This window comes from Paroedura picta, chromosome 11 (genome assembly GCF_049243985.1).
Source record: "Paroedura picta isolate Pp20150507F chromosome 11, Ppicta_v3.0, whole genome shotgun sequence".
Lineage (NCBI taxonomy): Eukaryota > Metazoa > Chordata > Lepidosauria > Squamata > Gekkonidae > Paroedura > Paroedura picta.
Window position 1 is genome coordinate 68,592,257 of NC_135379.1, and position 13,684 is coordinate 68,605,940.

At 52.6% G+C, this 13,684-nt stretch overlaps 1 long non-coding RNA gene across 1 annotated transcript; it reads right to left on the bottom strand.

The window, feature by feature from the left end:
• Positions 1 to 629: 629 nt before the first annotated feature.
• LOC143820953 (uncharacterized) lies at positions 630 to 4,548 on the bottom strand. The gene is made up of 3 exons (XR_013225605.1): positions 4,418 to 4,548; positions 1,643 to 1,716; positions 630 to 684 (listed from the first exon to the last, which is right to left on the bottom strand). It is a non-coding gene; the product is annotated as an uncharacterized LOC143820953 (long non-coding RNA).
• Positions 4,549 to 13,684: the final 9,136 nt, after the last annotated feature.

Consider the following 13,684-nt stretch of genomic DNA (forward strand, 5'->3'; position numbering starts at 1 on the left):
CTCACTCGTATTTTCTCTGCAATCCTTTGCTTGCAAGAAGGCAGAGAACGCTCCCGGCCGTGGCAGAACCCCCGGACCGCCTGTAAGAATGCCCGGTCCTGTCTGGGGCCCTGCAAGTGGCGAGAGGCAGGCTGTGAGCCTGGCCATGGAGGGCCAAGGAGAGAAGCAGCATCCCCAGTCAGGGGCAGTCCATCTGGCTGGACACGAGCCGCTGCTTCTCCTGCTCCCGAGGAGGCTCCCTCCTGAAAGTCTCCATGGCTGCCCTGGCCCTCAGGGCACATGGCTGGACCCCGAGGAGACGGCATCCTTTGCAGAAGGAGGCAGGGTAGAGGGTCCCGTCCCTCCAAGAGGTGCGCGTGGGACAGCTGTGGGGCTTCCTAACCCAGGGGCCTGGGAGGATGGGGACCCCGGTCCCTTTTCTGCAAGCACCCCTCTCGGGGGCGGCTGCAAGTCAGTGCGGGATCCGTGTGCCGGGCCCCCCTTGCTCCTGAGACTGCCATCCCTCTGCTACTGGAGCCAGCGAAATCCGAGAGGAAGGGGAACGGAAGGGGAACAGCCTCGCAAGGGAAGGGACACTGCGCTTCTCCTGGTGCCTCGTGGGGCTTACCGTATCCTTGGCGGCCAGGAAGTGGGCGATGCATTCCGCCGCTCCCCTCTTGGGGCGCCTCCTGCAGGCAGCGGCAGCTGGGGAGGAAGGGCCCGGTTAATACGCGGAGAGATCCCGCTTTCCTTGCGCCTTCCATGGTGCCTTCCCTCGGAGCCCTTCCCAGCGGGCTCCCAGGGGCGAAGAGTCCGCTTCCGTGCCCCTGCGGGCTGATCCCCACCCAGAGGTCGGCAGAGGGAACACGTTCTGGGCTGGGTCCAATCCTGCCCTGGGGAGGGGGGGGCTTCCTTCCCTCTCGCCCCTCAGGGGTCCTCTGGATCATCGCTTCAGCAACAGGTCCAGTGGCTCCCCGGTTTGAGGGTGGGGCTCCATCCACAGCAGGAGAGCGAGCCTCCCCCCATCGACTTCTCTGCCTGTAGTGCGTGGCAGCCCCCCTCGGTGTCCCCCCAGCACCCCCAAGGGGCTCTGATGGCCACACAGCTCAGCCCGGACTGTGGAGCCCTCCTGTGTGGGGGGAGCCCGATTTGGCCTTCAGGCACAATTCTTCAGGGCCCCGACCGTGGGCACTGCTGTCGGGCACCTTCACAGAAACCATCAGGGGAGCCGTTTCGTCTCCGGGCCTCCCTCCGACTCCAGTGGGAGAATCGGCACATTCTGTCACTCTAGGAGGAGACTCCCCCCCCACACACACACCTTCTCCACATCGTGTCCCTTTCCCCCCTTCTTCGAAAGAATGGGGTCCATTAGGGCTACCCTTTTCTCCTCCCCACAGGAGCCCTCCACGAATGCCCCGTTGTCGTCTGTCATTACAGATCCGACTGGCGAAAGGGGCCATGACACACCGACAACGTACCCTAATCAATGGGGTCGTTCTTGAAGGTGCCACGAGATTTCCAAGCCCTGTCGGGCTGGTTCCAAAAGCACTCCTTGTGCTGGGAGCCACAGGGGGCCTGAGCCCTGGGAATGTCACTGTCCTCAACAGCTCTGCCTCTTCCGCCCCCCTCCCTGCCCCTCCCTGCCCTCCGTTCCACTCCTCACCTGCAGGCTGCACCTCTCCTCCGGCCCGGGGGGCGACCTTGGCCCGTTTGAAGAGGGCCCTTAAGCGCTGGAGGCTAGAAGGGAGGGAAGAGAAGGGGAGTCACTGGCCTGGCGGCACCCTGTGTCTGCAGTCCCACCTAACCACCCGCCCTGATAAGAAAGAACACTTGAGGGAGTCTCTCTGGGATGAGGGCAGGTCCCTCCGTCTCCGCATCGTGACTCTGAGGGCATCGGAGGTCTGGAGAGAATCTCCCCTGGGCACCCGGTGGGGGGCTCTTGGCCCCTCTTGCCTGCGAGGGTGGAGGGACCGGAGAAGGCCTGACACACTCTTTCCCTCCCCTGACACGGAGCTGAGCGTTCGGACAGCCTCATCGCTTGGAGAAGATGAGGTGCCTACAGGTTACTAGGCAGATACTAACCAGTGCCTACAGGTTACTATGCACTGTAGATCAATCATCAGAAAGGCCAAAGCTGAGAGTGAGCTAAAATTGGCCAGGGAAGCCCATTGATGAGTTCAAATCCCCTGGTCCGGATGAAGTGCACCCAAGAGTGCTCAAAGAACTTTCCAGAGAACTTGCACAGCCCTTGTCCATCATCTTCGGGCCCTCTTTAAGGACTGGAGATGTCCCGGAGGACTGGAAGAGAGCAAACGTTATTCCGATCTTCAAAAAAGGGAGGAAGGATGACCCGGGAAACTACAGACCAGTGAGTCTGACCTCTGTTGTGGGGAAGATAATGGAGCAGATATCTGGAGGGCAATTTCGTGATCCAAGAAAGTCAGCATGGATTTGTCTCCAACAGGTCCTGCCAGACCAACCTGGTTTCCTTTTTTGACCAAGTAACAGGTTTGCTGGATCGTGGAAATTCGGTTGATGTCATTTACTTGGATTTTAGTAAAGCTTTTGACAAGGTTCCCCAATATGTTCTGATGGATAAGTTGAAGGACTGCAATCTGGATTTTCAGATAGTTAAGTGGATAGGGAATTGGTTAGAGAACCGCACTCAAAGCGTTCTTGTCAATGGTGTTTCATCAGACTGGAGAGAGGTGAATAGCGGGGTCCCTCAGGGCTCGGTGCTCGGCCCGGTACTTTTTAACATATTTATTAATGATCTAGATGAGGGGGTGGAGGGACTACTCATCAAGTTTGCAGCTGACACCAAATTGGGAGGACTGGCAAATACTCCGGAAGATAGAGACAGAGTTCAACGAGATCTGAACACAATGGAAAAATGGGCAAATGAGAACAAGATGCAATTTAAAAAAGATAAGTGTAAAGTTCTGCATCTGGGTCAGAAAAATGCAAAGCATGCCTACTGGATGGGGGATACGCTTCTAGGTAACACTGTGTGTGAACGAGACCTTGGGGTACTTGTGGATTGTAAACTAAACATGAGCAGGCAGTGTGATGCAGCGGTAAAAAAGGCAAATGCCATTTTGGGCTGCATCAACAGGGGCATCACATCAAAATCACAAGATGTCATAGTCCCATTGTATACGGCACTGGTCAGACCACACCTGGAGTACTGTGTGCCGTTCTGGAGCCTCACTTCAAGAAGGACGTAGATAAAATTGAAAGTGTACAGAGGAGAGCGACGAAGATGATCTGGGGCCTAGGGACCAAGCCCTATGAAGATAGGTTGAGGGACTTGGGAATGTTCAGCCTGGAGAAAAGGAGGCTTAGAGGGGACATGATAGCCCTCTTTAAGTATTTGAAAGGTTGTCACTTGGAGGAGGGCAGGATCCTGTTTCTGTTGGATGCAGAGGAGAGGACACGCAGTAATGGGTTTAAACTTCAAGTACAACGATATAGGCTAGATATCAGGAAAAGATATCATGGCAAATAGATGGGGAAGAAATGGAGATAGTGACAGATTTTATTTTCCTGGGCTCCAAATCACTGCAGATGGGGACTGCAGCAAAGAAATTAAAAGACGCTTGCTTCTGGGAAGGAAAGCTATGGCAAATCTAGACAGCATCCTAAAAAGCAGAGACATCACCCTGCCAACAAAAGTGCGTTTAGTCAAGGCTATGGTCTTCCCAGTTGCAATGTATGGCTGCGAAAGTTGGACCATAAGGAAGGCCGAGCGTCAAAGAATTGAGGCTTTTGAACTGTGGTGCTGGAGAAGGCTCTTGCGAGTCCCTTGGACTGCAAGGCGAACAAACCGGTCAGTCCTAGAGGAGATCAGCCCTGACTGCTCTTTAGAAGGCCAGATCCTGAAGATGAAACTCAAATACTTTGGCCACCTGATGAGAAGGAAGGACTCCCTTGAGAAGAGCCTAATGCTGGGAGCGATCGAGGGCAAAAGAAGAAGGGGACCACAGAGAATGAGGTGGCTGGATGGAGTCACTGAAGCAGTAGGTGCAAACTTAAATGGACTCCGGGGAATGGTAGAGGACAGGAAGGCCTGGAGGATCATTGTCCATGGGGTCGCGATGGGTCGGACACGACTTCGCACATAACAACAACAATCAGGAAAAGATTTTTCACAGTCAGAGTAGTTCAGCAGTGGAATAGGCTGCCTAAGGAGGTGGTGAGCTCCCCCTCACTGGCAGTCTTCAAGCAAAGGTTGGATACACACTTTTCTTGGATGCTTTAGGATGCTTAGGGCTGATCCTGCGTTGAGCAGGGGGTTGGACTAGATGGCCTGTATGGCCCCTTCCAAATCTATGATTCTATGATTCTAAGAGCAACACGTCCCGCTTCCCAACCAGGATCGCTTGGGAGATCGTGAGATAAAAATTGCATAGGAAAAGAATACAGGTGCCCCACTTACATTTTTAGATGTTTTTCAGCCATGGTCTTAAAAATATATACAAATAATATATACAAATGTACAAATAAATATACAAATAAATAAATATATACAAATATATACAAATATATATATATATATAGAAAGAAATATACAGATATATACAGATATATACAAATAAATATAAAGGTAAAATTAAATAAATAAAAAACGAATAATATAAATGAATCAAAAAGAATAAATAAATGAATTAATAAAATAAAATAATTAAAATAAATAAATAAGTGAAATAAAATAAATAAAACAATTTAGTTAAATAAATGGATAAAGTGAAATCAAAAAGAAATAAACCAATAAACCAACAAAACACGATTTTTCTCCACCAGTCTCTTTCAACTCCAACTCCAACGCTCCTTCAACAACCCACAAAGGACCCCCCGGGTGCGGCAGCCCAGGGCACCAGCAGGGGGTGATGTCACAAAGGAGGCCCCGTCCCGCCCGTCCCTCGGGTTACAGTGGCCCAGGGGGCTGTTTCCTGGCCTTCCCTCCCACTCCAGCATGGGATGAGTCACTCCCAGGGGGGGACAACAAAATCAGAGTCCAGGGGCACCTTTAAGACCAACAAAGATGTATTCAAGGCGTGAGCTTTCGAGTGCAAGCACTCTTCGTCAAACTAAGAACTGACCATTATAACTGTGGGCATATATAAGCACATGTTGATCTTGTTGCACTAATAAACTGTCTCACAGCAACCAAACACAGCCACATTAGAACTCTCTGCCAAACCAGCCAATCAAACCCCTCGAACCCATTTGTAGTTCACAAGGACATTTCTTTAAACCCCACCTGCAGCGCGGGGCCCCAAGTTTGAAAATGAGCAGGAGCATAAGGGGAGAGATGTCAGGGAAGAAGGGTGGATGAATGAAAACATTTTCTGCTGTTGAAAAGCTCATGTTTTTAACGCCGCTGAACCATGTTTTCAGAACAGCGCAAAAAATGTTAAATGGGCATGGCCAATTCTGTGCGCAAAAAAAGTTACCCTCCAGAGCAAGACCAGAACCCATAGTTCCAGATACAAGTCATTTCTTGGCCTATAAAATCTGAGTTACAGTTGGAAGTGGAATACAGAGACAGAAAAGGAAAAATAGTAAGAAAAAGACACAGTAAATAAACAAAGCCCTCCCAGGAATTGATAAATATGCAAGAAAATTGTCCTGAATAACAGTCCGGACGCTGTTTGATGGCACCTTGCAAAAACCTGGCCACAGTTTCAGATATTTCTCTGTTGATGTTCTCCAGAAGGAGGGGAACCTTAAGATGGTTGGGAAGTCCTTATGAGTCAAAACAGGGCACTACAGAGAGCCAGTTTGGTGTAGAGGTTAGGAGTGCAGACTTCTAATCTGGCATGCCAGGTTCGATTCTGCGCTCCCACATATGGAACCAGCTGGGTGACCTTGGGCTCGCCACGGCACTGATAGAGCTGTTCTGACCGAGCAGTAATATCAGAGCTCTCTCAGCCTCACCCACCCCACAGGGTGTCTGTTGTGGGGAGAGGAAAGGGAAGGCGACTGTAAGCCGCTTTGAGCCTCCTTCGGGTAGGGAAAAGCGGCATATAAGAACCAACTCTTCTTCTTCTTCTTCTTTTTCTTCTAAAGTTTTCTACGACAACGTCCTCTCTTTCCAGAACCAAATATGATTGAAGGGGAGGGGAACGAAGAAACACATTTTTTTCTTTTTTAAGGAAGCCCACTGGATTCTGTGGCTGTTGTGGGTCCCTTGGCAACCACAGCAGTACTGTCAAACTTTATGCACCCTGATTTCTGGAAAGCTGTGGGAGGGAGGGAGGGAGGGAGGGAGGGAGGGGATGGGCGGCCAACCAGTCCCAGAAAGCCCCCTCCCTCAAGACCTTCCATCCCCCGACGGAGTAGGCCACTACAGCGAAAGGCCCAGGAGCCCCTTCTGGAGATCCACGATCAAGACAATTCATCATGACTTGGCTGCGGTGGCCGTGGAGCCTTAGGCCTGAGCTGACAGCAGCAGCATCCACCTCTCCCTGGGACCTGCCACGACGTGGCCCCTTGCCTGGCTGTCACACAATCTGAGTATCTTAGAAGCGAAGCATGGCCAACCTTGGCTAGGATTTGGATGTGAAACCTCCAAGGATCTGGGTGCGAGTCTGATCAGACACCGGACTCCCTGCCAACACGCTCCAACCCATGCAGACCCGCCACAGAACGAAGCCAAACAGGCCCCGTTCCCGCCAACGCTCCATAACCAGGACCAATTCCATCAGGCCAGCCAAAAACCTTGTGCAACCCCAGATCACACCCGGGTCCAACTAAAGAACCCCATCACTTGGCAAACCAAACCATCTGCAGAGGGCGCCCCCAGAGGTTGCTAAGCCAATTAAAGAACTGGCCCCCTCAGCTCCAGTCATTTCAGGGACTTTCGCCCCCAAACTCCCACTTCCACTGATCGTTCCTTAATGCTCTGGAAGCCGGGCACCGCTGGCCAGTCGGTCTCACCAGAAAAGCTACCACAACCTCAGGTGCCCCTGCGCCATGGGTATCTTGCATGGCAGTGCCATGTGCCTGGCCACTGTGTGCTGCGATATCCTGGCCTAGGAACATGGATGCAGCCCCTGAGACCCAGGTGACTCCCCCTTGACTCTCTTGCAGCATTACGAGCACCAGCGGCATGAGAAAAGTCTGATCCGAAAGCCGGCACTCCCCTGCACGTAACCTCCAACCGCTTGGACCTTGTACGGAGTCCCGAGGGGGAGGCCCTGCAGCGGAACAGTTGGGGCAGCCCAAAGAAGCATCTGCCTCCGAATCCCTGTGGTCATCGATGGGGCACCGACACGGGGAACCTCCCTCCTAATGGTGTCCGGAAGGCGAGCCCCTTGATGTCGAGCCAGGGGATGGGAAGGTAGTATCCGCAGACATCAGTGCACATCACCCCCTGGGCCTGTGGCACACCCACTCCTTCGGCACACGCTTCCCTGCCCCACCACCAGCATTAGCAGCCGCGTTGATGTCTGACCTCCGACAATTCAGAAGGTAGGCTCATAAGGTGGAGACATACACCTTGGCCCAGCTGCTGAACTCCAGTCCCTGAACTGCTGGTCCACAGAGGGAAAGGCCCTCCAGATTAGCATCCTCCATTGTGCCTGAGCCAGCCGAGGGCAGCACGCCCTTCCCGCTGGGCGGACAAGGGCCTGAACCCGTCCCAGCCCTTCAAAGCTCAGCAGGAGGAAGGTGTCTAGAAGCCCGGCAGCCTGAATGGGATGGCTGGACGACTGCTCTGATGCTCTGATCCTCTGAAGGCAGGCAGGCCTTTCTGGTGAATGGGTTTAAACTGTGATGTGTGGGTGTGGGGTGAAAGGGGTGTGAGTGTAAGGAGTCCCACTGGAGGCTTTTCTGCCAACAGTATTACAAACATTTTATTTTTAATAAATAGAAAACAAACATTATCAAACAGGGAATGAAAGAGGGAACCCCCCGAAACATTTTAAACATTTTAAACAAACTTTTTAAAACAGGGATGAAACAGGGGATGAAACAGGGAACCCCCCACCCCCACCCCACCCCAAACCACAATTTTAAAGCGCACGAGTCCCCTCTCCAGCACCACCATCTTCTTAGTAGCTGGTAACCTCTGCTGGAAATAACAGCATCTTACTGCTGTCCCAAAGTAGAGAGAAGCATTTGGGGGAAGAGGCTTCTCATAGCCACCACAGTCAAGTCAGCCTCCAAAACTTTAAATGTAGCCATGCTGTCCACCAGTGGAATTATTCCCTGGAACATCAAATAAAATCAGTGCCTATGTCCTCCACTGGAGTAGGTGTCGCCAACACTTCCTGGCTAGCCGCCTCCCCAACCCTTGCCTGTAGAGTGCTTCTGTCTTGTGTTTGTCAATCTCACAGGGGTGTTACTACAGTGAGGCAGTGAGGTCTGTTCAAGTGCTTTCGGACCAGAGAATCGGCTACTTAGTCAAACAACACAAAGATAGTGGCTGAAGACAAGGTTGAACAAAGAACATTAAACTTTATTTCACATAGCACACATAGGCAAAAGGTCACAATCCAAACCGTCTCCTATTTCTGAAAAGGTAACTGGCCATAGCGTCCCGAACCTTGCACCCCTCCGAATAGATCCTTTTTTTTCTGGCTTGAGGGATGGCTGCTGCATCCTCAAGGACTACAGGGTCTGATTCAGCCACTGGGAAGGGGATGTGATGTCCCTTGTCCTCGCAGATGTTGTTCCAAGATGACACATGCGATGATCAATGGTGTCACATTGTCTATATGCACATGGAGTCGTGACATCAAGCGATGGAACCGAGCCTTCAAAGGGCCAAAGGCACGCTCCACGACATTCCTTGCGCGGGAGTGCCTGAGGTTGTAGTAGCTCTGCACATTTGTCCTTGGCCGCTTATAGGGAGTCATGAGCCAGCGTCGTGTGGGGTAGGCTCCATCTCCGAGCACCAAAGCCGGAACACGCACTCCCTCAATGATGGCGGTGGGGTTGCCGGGGACAAAGACCCCTTGGTCCATGGTTGCCCTGAGGTTCGATTCACGGAACACAAGGGCATCATGCCTCCTCCCACTCCACCCCACCTCGGCATCTTTAAACCGTCCGGAGAAGTCCACGGTTCCTTGAAGGAGAACAGGACAAAAGTCCTTCCTGTTCCCGTGCTCCTTTATGCTTCCCTCAGGTGCTCGGATCGGGATGTGGGTACCGTCAACCGCGGCGAAACAAGGTGGGAACCCGTCTGAGGAAAGAAAAAGAAAAGAATAGACACCAGGGATTAAAGTTAACGTGGGGCGCATCGAGTATTCGTTGCTCACCTATCAAAAATTGTGGGGACACTGAATGTCAGATGTTAACAGAAAACGGGGATAAGATGCTTTTTAGGTAGCTTGCTGCTTCCCAAGGTAGAGCAGGAATGGCAAAAACTCCTATCGGCCAATGCTGGGAACGGCAGGAGACAGATGCATGGTTTTTTCGCATCTGGAGGACTTGCCAGAAAGCCTGGGAATGCTGGAATATGATTCATGAGGAGAGGCAAAAGAGATTGAAAGGGCAATTAGCACAGGATACAATATGGACGTAAGGAAACAGAACAAGAAAACTCCTCCACACGTCTAGCTACTTTGTTCACTGCATGGCAAAAGCAGCTGCTAGGATCCTTCATGCAACAAGATGGAAAACAGAATCATGACCAGCTACTACTGACTGATTAGACAAAGCGTTAGAATACGGGACACCAGCAACACTTGCGTTCTTGAAGCAAAAGGCAAGAACTTTGCAATCCAGAAGAAAGCGGAGTCCCATAGGAGATCAGATTGGGGCGGGGGGGAAGGAGGTGGAGAGAAATCCTCGACTTTCAGACTGGCTATGTAAGCCTGGGGGGAAGAAGCATCAGTGTGTCATCTATGGCGTTAGGGAGATGTACAAGAAGAAGAGAAGCATAGGGAAATGGCAGCCTGATGTGTGTGTGTTTTGTTGTTTTTTCCCTATCTTGGAATAGTAGTCCTGTAATATGTAATATACGTCATCAGGAGCTTCAGGCGTGGCATCACGCCAGGCTTCGGGTCTCCTGGTGCCCCCTGCTTAGCAAGCCCTTCCGCCTCCGCGGAAGAACTTGCCTTCTGGATGCTCCCCCGTCTCTTCGCACGTGGCCCTCCTCTCCCGATCAGCTCTCCTCCTCTCTGGATGGCCTCGATCTGCAAGCTTCCTCAGTCTGCTGAAGAAACAGACAACAAGTCTACAAGGCCAGTCTGAGAACTCAGGGCCCCTTCCACCTCAGCCCGCTCCCCTTCCCACTTCCCGAAAGAGCACACAGTGAGCCCAAGGTTTAGCTCTCCCAGACACTGCCTTCCCCGTTGCTGGCATACAGGTCACAAGCCCTCCTTGCCCAACCCACCCACTGGGGACCAGGAGGGGCAGAGAGGCAAGCGAAGGAGTTGGGGAACATCGCTCACCTCTTTCAGTGGCCACGACTGCCTTGAGGGCTTGCAGGAGAACCTCATCAAAACTCCCCCGGGGTATCCCTACAAGGAAAACCCGTGGTAAGCAGGGACGGCTCCTGCCCTTCCCTCCACCGGCATCCTCCAGGCTCCTCCACTGCCTTCGGTTGGCCAGCATCAACTGGCGGCTGCAAGCCCGAGTACATCTATTTCAACCTGTGCACTACTTCCCCTTCATACCTTAACTAAGGGAGCCCCTCCTCACACACACACACACACACACACACACACACACCACTCCATTCACACCACTCCCTGCCCCACTCAAACCATCCCCTAGGCATGGGCACCAACCAGGGATATGCGGTTAGGTTCCTGGCTGAACTAGGGACGGAACCGCAATCCGAACGGCGCGTCGGGAGGAGAAATAAGGGGCCGAAGAGGACTAGGAGTTGCCTTGCAGCTTCGCATATGAAGTCCTACAAACCAGCGGCAGCACCGGTTGAGAGTACGGACTGGATTCCGGACCCTCAAGGAAGGAAGCAGTGTGAAAACAGAGAGAATGGACCCTAAGGAAGCCATTCATAAGGACTGAGGATTTAAAAAAAAAGACTGCTGAGAATGATCCAGAGGAAAGATCAAGAGTAAAGCTTGAGACTGCTTGCTAAACATATCGTTTCAGTGTCAAAAGAGACCAAGCCCATCGCTTTGGCCAATGACTTCGATACGCAAACTTCAAAAGAAAAAAAACAGAATGAGACAGTGTAATTTTGGAGAGGGGAAGGAACGGCAAATTATTAAGGCTGAAGGGAAGACTGTAGCTTGGCTAATTTAACCTCCAGCAGGCTCTACAAGGGAATAACCAGTGACTGTAGGAGGCCTGCTTATTCTCATTTGCTAGCGGGCCATTCAAAACATATCGTTATTGCAGGGTGACTCCAGAAGTTGACAAGTTAAAGACTGCGCGCCACAATGGGCTTGAAGCCTTGGAAAGAAGAGAAGCCTGGCCCAGTGGGAGTCATTGTGGGGACACTGAATGTCAGATGTTAACAGAAAACGGGGATAAGATGCTTTTTAGGTAGCTTGCTGCTTCCCAAGGTAGAGCAGGAATGGCAAAAACTCCTATCGGCCAATGCTGGGAACGGCAGGAGACAGATGCATGGTTTTTTCGCATCTGGAGGACTTGCTAGAAAGCCTGGGAATGCTGGAATATGATTCATGAGGAGAGGCAAAAGAGATTGAAAGGGCAATTAGCACAGGATACAATATGGACGTAAGGAAACAGAACAAGAAAACTCCTCCACACGTCTAGCTACTTTGTTCAATGCATGGCAAAAGCAGCTGCTAGGATCCTTCATGCAACAAGATGGAAAACAGAATCCTGACCAGCTACTACTGACTGATTAGACAAAGCGTTAGAATACGGGACACCAGCAACACTTGCGTTCTTGAAGCAAAAGGCAAGAACTTTGCAATCCAGAAGAAAGCGGAGTCCCATAGGAGATCAGATTGGGGCGGGGGGGAAGGAGGTGGAGAGAAATCCTGGACTTTCAGACTGGCTATGTAAGCCTGGGGGGAAGAAGCATCAGTATGTCATCTACAGCGTTAGGGAGATGTACAAGAAGAAGAGAAGCATAGGGAAATGGCAGCCTGATGTGTGTGTGTTTTGTTGTTTTTTCCCTATCTTGGAATAGTAGTCCTGTAATATGCAAGCTGTATCGTTTCTCTCTTTACTGAACCAAAACGGTCTAGTAAAAAAAGAAAAGGGCTCGGAGTCCCTTTCGGCCCCTGCGTTCCCGTCCCCGGGGAGGCCGCGAAAAACAGCGGCACGGGACAAAAAAAGAAAGCAGAGGTTTAAGGGGACGGCCCTGAGTGCCTTTAAAGCCCTGCTCTCTGCTCAAAACACGAACCGCCACCAATTCTTGAAAAGTTCATGGAAGTTTGTGACGGCAGGCTAAAAATCGTCATGAACTTCAGTTGGTGAGCCGCTTGGTGCCCATGCCTACCCCTCGCATTCACTCTCCGTCCACACACACACACACACTCACACACACACACACACACGTTCTGTCCACCAGAAGGAACGGGCACCCCACCTCAGTCCACACGAAGGGACGAGGCCCCCGGCTCCGTCCATGCGAAGGGACGGGCACCCCAGCTGCGTCCACTTCAGGGGACGTGCACCCGTGCTCCGGCCATCTGAAGGGTCGGGCACTGTGCTCCGTTCATCTGTGTGGACTGGCACTCAAACTCTGTCCCTGCGAACGGATGGGCTCGCAAGCCCTGTCCGTCCAGACAGAGGAGCGCTCAAGCCCTGTCCGCCGCAGCAGATGGGCACTCAAGCCCTGTCCGTCGAAACGAATGGGCGTTCGGTCCCTGTCCGTCGGAACGGATGGGCACGCAGGGTTGCACTCACTCACTCGCTCACTCACACTCTCACTCTGCATCCCTACGCAACCCCCTCCCCCCAGCTACCTGCCACTGATGCCCACCCCCACCCCCCGGCCGACTGCCGCCAGCTTCTGCCAGCCAACGTCATCAGGAGCTTCAGGCGTGGCATCACGCCAGGCTTCGGGTCGCCTGGTGCCCCCTGCTTAGCAAGCCCTTCCGCCTCCGCGGAAGAACTTGCCTTCTGGATGCTCCCCCGTCTCTTCGCACGTGGCCCTCCTCTCCCGATCAGCTCTCCTCCTCTCTGGATGGCCTCGATCTGCAAGCTTCCTCAGTCTGCTGAAGAAAGAGACAACAAGTCTACAAGGCCAGTCTGAGAACTCAGGGCCCCTTCCACCTCAGCCCGCTCCCCTTCCCACTTCCCGAAAGAGCACACAGTGAGCCCAAGGTTTAGCTCTCCCAGACACTGCCTTCCCCGTTGCTGGCATACAGGTCACAAGCCCTCCTTGCCCAACCCACCCACTGGGGACCAGGAGGGGCAGAGAGGCAAGCGAAGGAGTTGGGGAACATCGCTCACCTCTTTCAGTGGCCACGACTCCCTTGAGGGCTTGCAGGAGAACCTCATCAAAACTCCCCCGGGGTATCCCTACAAGGAAAACCCGTGGTAAGCAGGGACGGCTCCTGCCCTTCCCTCCACCGGCATCCTCCAGGCTCCTCCACTGCCTTCGGTTGGCCAGCATCAAGTGGCGGCTGCAAGCCCGAGTACATCTATTTCAACCTGTGCACTACCTCCCCTTCATACCTTAACTAAGGGAGCCCCTCCTCACACACACACACACACACACACACCACTCCATTCACACCACTCCCTGCCCCACTCAAACCATCCCCTAGGCATGGGCACCAAACAGGGATATGCGGTTAGGTTC